The sequence below is a fragment of the Meleagris gallopavo genome, chromosome 4, assembly GCF_000146605.3.
Source record: "Meleagris gallopavo isolate NT-WF06-2002-E0010 breed Aviagen turkey brand Nicholas breeding stock chromosome 4, Turkey_5.1, whole genome shotgun sequence".
Taxonomy (NCBI): Eukaryota; Metazoa; Chordata; class Aves; order Galliformes; family Phasianidae; genus Meleagris; species Meleagris gallopavo.
In genome coordinates this window covers 42111213-42116104 of record NC_015014.2, presented here as the reverse complement: position 1 = coordinate 42116104, position 4892 = coordinate 42111213, and positions in this window count along the sequence as shown.

The following is a 4892-nucleotide window of genomic DNA, read 5'->3' as shown; positions in this document are numbered from 1 at the left end:
CCAAGATGTCTCAGTGCTCTTCTTGTCGTATTGATATGGTGATTTGCTTCCAAGTCTTCGTTAAACAAGGATCACCGTGGTGAGGGATGATGTCAGGCCTTCCGATGTCTCTTCAGGCGCTTCCTCGGGCATGCCATGACTTGTTCTCTGTTTTGGTCTGGTGCTGGATATTCTTGCAGTGTGTATGACATAATATACATATATACACCTATATACACCTATATACAGAGCGTGCGTCCCTGGGAAGGGTTATCTAGACGATAAGTGATGTAAACTATGAGGGATCTTCCCCAAGTTAAGCAGAAAGACTCCCAGAAAGAACTATGACAGTGGAGATTATGAAATAAAAATATATATATTATCCAATTCTAATGCAGAAACAACATTTGATTCCCACAATTCCATAAGTCAAAGTCTTTGAAACCTGCTAGGTTCACATGAGCAAATGAGCTTTTACCTATACACATCTGAACCATCACAGAAGACACTCTGCCTGTCTTCTCTACAAGCAGTTATTCCCAGGTCATAAAGCAACTTTTTGAAACCCCCAAAAATTGCTTTTACCATCAGGGATACTAAAACTTGGCTCTGCTCTTGATGAATAGCCAGTATCTGAAGCAGATACAGGACTTTCTATGTTAATGCTTTAACCAACAGTCCAGCTACGTAGTCTTTGTTCCCTCCTTCACTTGCTTCATTATTTGCTAATAACAGGACAGCAGCTTCAGAAAAATTTCTAGCTTAGAATAATCTGGAAAGATCTCATTTTAAAAAGAGAATATTGGTTACATTTTCATCTGAATGCTAGTAGAGTTGAATATTTAAGTACTGAAGTTCCCTCCTGTCTTTTTGCCAGTCAGCCTTTGTACGCATAGGCAGTGAATTCAAGATAATGAATACCTTTGAATCCCATTTGGAGAAAGCATTTTCCTGTAACCCAGATGAGGATACCAAGTTCATGGAGAGATTTTAAGATTTCTTGGCATTCCCTATTAGCTACATAATGTAGATCTCTGCTAATGTGGTGGCTTTTGTGTGTTGTTCCTATGAATTGCTTAAGCACAGAACTCTTGAGAAGGGGATCTGCAGGCTGCTAGGCATGCAGTTAGAAACTAACACCCTGACAATATCCTGCCTGTTTCTTTGTGAATCTGTCTCACCCTTTATTTTCTGCTAATTTTTTTTTTCCCCATCCAAATCATGTCAGTGCAAGAAAACAGAAAGAAGGCACTTTTCTCTATAAGAGGCTTATGGGAAGAAAGAAACTGCAGTATGAAAAGTAATACAAATCTGATAAATGGTCAATATTCTGGAATTAAATGTAGCTTATCTATGTAAAAGCCTAGCATGAAATTAATTTTGAAGTGGCATGTGAAATAAGGAATGTAATATTGTACAGATGTTTCTATTCACAGTTCTCTCTACCTTTGATCAAGGCCATTTGTAATATTGTGTTACTAATATATTTTTTCGTAGGGCTAATATAAACATATGGGAAAAGATATGGGAAATGTATAATAAATACTGCTGGTATATCATTTTAGATAACCTCCAGAAGTCTGCCTTTCTGAGCTGTAGAATTGCTAGAATGTTCATTGGCATATGCCAAACAACGTCCTCATCATAATACCCCAATTACATGTTTTCTGAGCCTATTCTCTGAGAGACTATTATTGAGCATCCTGAGATGTCAAGAGAAGCTTGTACTCCTGGAGTGAGCTAACTCTGTGCTGGAAAGAAATTTAACAGCAAGTTCACAAGTTATAGCTGCATCTCTGCGTGCCTGAGTCCTGCTGTATATGCAAATCTGTCTTTTGTTAGTCTAACTGCCTTCACAGCAGTATCTCAGCCAAATCACTTAGTGAGGTCAGAAATCTGTGTATCTTGAAATCCCCAGGTAGCTAAAGACAGAATTTAGGATAAGAAATGTAAGTGCTGCAATGTTCCTTTTTAGGCTAACTTACTGGAAGTACACTGGTAGTAGTGAGATGCTGACTTCTGACCCTTATGCCCATACACCCTATCATATGCTTGAAGAATGAGCAAGTGATCATGAATTGCATATTCGCATAGTTAAGTGGGGATGGATTGCCTCCATACTAAGCTGACAAGACGTTACTTAACTTGGCCTAAAAATCATATAACCATGTCAGCTGTTATTGTGCTTAAGTTGATAATCCATGCTCGGAGAATTGGTACAGCTATGAGAATTAGTTGAGCTTTCTCATTTTGTGTTAAATGTTTGCCTTAAAAGAAAAAAGAGTTCATTTCTTTACCATCTTTTGTTATAATATTCATTTCTTAGTTTGTCCCTCTTGCTGTCTTTGTACAGAGTACCTACTACTCTGAAGTTCAATGTTTTACATAGCAGAATATCAGAACAACATGAATTTAGCAGTCAGCTTAGCTCTTTCTAACCTGATCATGGAGTCTTTCATTTTATTGCTTTTCTTTTGAGTATGCTATCTTTCCTAAGGCAGTAAATAAATGTTTTGGTACACATTGTCTAATTACTATGTAATTTGTATGTAGAATTAATTCAAAAGCTGATGAAAATATATTTTTTTATTATAACTTTTTTTTAAGAAATCAAAATATCGTTTGTAATACACTGTGGTTGTTATGTCCTCTGGATAGAAGGTGAGAAGCAGGATTCACAGATCTGATTGGCCTGACTCCTGCGTAATACTTGACTAGATATGTGATAAATCATAAAAATTTCAATCATGCAAGATGCAGAGAATGTTCTGGTGATGGTGAACTTTCACAAATCCAGTTTACGTTAACCAAATACTCAAAATTCCTTTCTTTTTCTCAGTAAAGGAAAGAAAATTTTTAGTACTCTCACATCTTCATTGAGCACTTGAGTTTCACAGATAAAAAGGACTAGCATATAATCTGTGTGCATAGCCTCTGGCAAAAACAGTTAACTGTCAGCATGATTGTCAAAGTAGGTGTTCTGCATAGATCGATTTGGGTGTTCAAAGCAATTCATTGAGGAGTTTTCTTCTTTAACTTACAAGTAAACTTTTCCCAGTTAAGAGAAATTCCATCACAGGGGGCTTGGCTTAGAGAATGTGCCAGCTACTTGTGTCATTGGCACCTTTTTTTGTGAAACCCTGGACTTGGTTCTTGAATAGCTGCTTGGAGAAGCAAAATCCCAATCAACACCTTGCCTTCAGGCAGCATGAATCATCCTCATACACAAGACAGGAACGGAAAAAGTTGTGTGGTTTTAAAAAATGCTTCCTGCCTATGTTGCTCATCTACAGTGAATGGCCGTTTGCACAGTGCAGTGCAGGAGGCTCTTAAAGATTTTGGGAAATATTCTGTAGGCAGGCTGTTTACTCATTTGTCTTTTGAGAACATACAGAGGAGAAGATCAGTGCCCATGCGTATTAACTCATGTTATGCTAATAAAAGTTGTGAGATCAACAGGTCTGAAGAGATAGTGATCCACTGAGACACAACACAGATACCTCAAAGGTAGAATTTTAACTCACATTTCCTGTCTTAATTTCAACTGAGACAGAATTGTTTTCTTCAGACTGTCTGCTATAATGCTACATTTTGGCTCTAGGAGAAAAACAATGTTGATAATACACTGATATTTATAGTTGCTCTGAAGCAGTGTTGTACAGAACCAAGGCCATTCTCAGCAAAGGGCCCAAGGAGCTGGGAGGGAACAGAATTAGGAGAACTGTCTGAAACTGTCCAAAGGGATATTCCGTGCCATATGACATCATGCAGAAGGAGTTTTGAAGGGGTGGCAGTTCATTGAGCTCTCTTCCACTACTCGAGGGGCTAACTGGCTATCGACTGGGGGGGGGAGCAATTGCTTGTGCATCACTTGTTATACACATTCATAATCATATGTGTATATATATATATGTATATATATATTCATAATTGCTTTCCTTTTCCTTTTCTCTGTCTTAGAAAAAAGGTTTATCTCAACCCACGAGTTCTACTTTATTTTTTTTTTTTTTCCTGAATCTCTCCCTCATTCCACTGGGAGGTGAAGGAAATGAGCAAGTGACTACGTGGTGCCTAGCCACCTGCCAGATTAAACCATTACACTTGCCCAGCAATATTCTTCAAATTCAAGTCATAGTTTTTGTGTAAATAGGTAGTTCTGATTTCTTTACCATTATACTTGTGATGTCTCCTACCAATAAAAAAGCTATCTACATGCGTAGTTGGCAGAGAGGCACACCCCCTACCTGTTTCACAGGGGTCACTAACCATCTTTATCTGACCACTACTTCATGTCATTCCCAGCCATGCAGGTTTTCAACCGCTGACTTAGAGGGCGGGATCTCCTCAGCCTGCACAGCCCCAGTACTATCTCCCAGATAGGATCTGATAGATCTGCTCTCCCTGCTGTGGTTGTGGATACGTTTATCTCCTCTCAGCTGAAAGGAAAGCCATTTGCCATTCAGCGAGACCTGGACAGGCTGGAGAGCTGGGCAGTAAGAAACCAGATGAGGTTCAACAAAAGCAAGTGTAGGGTCTTACACCTAGGGAGGAATAATTGCATGCACCAATACAGGCTGGGGGATGAGCTGCTGGAGAGGAGCTCTGCAGAGAGGGACCTGGGCGTCCTGGTGGACGACAGGTTGGCCATGAGCCAGCAGTGTGCCCTCGTGGCCAAAAAGGCCAATGGCATTCAGGGGTGCATTAAGAAGAGCGTGTCCAGCAGGTCGAGGGAGGTGATCCTACCCCCTCTGCTCTGCCCTGGTAAGGCCTCATCTGGAGTACTGTGTCCAGTTCTGGGCTCCCCAGTACAAAAAGACAGGGATCTCTTGGAAAGAGTCCAGCGGAGGGCCACAAAGATGGTGAAGGGCCTGGAGCATCTCCCCTATGAAGAAAGGCTGAGTGAACTGGGTCTG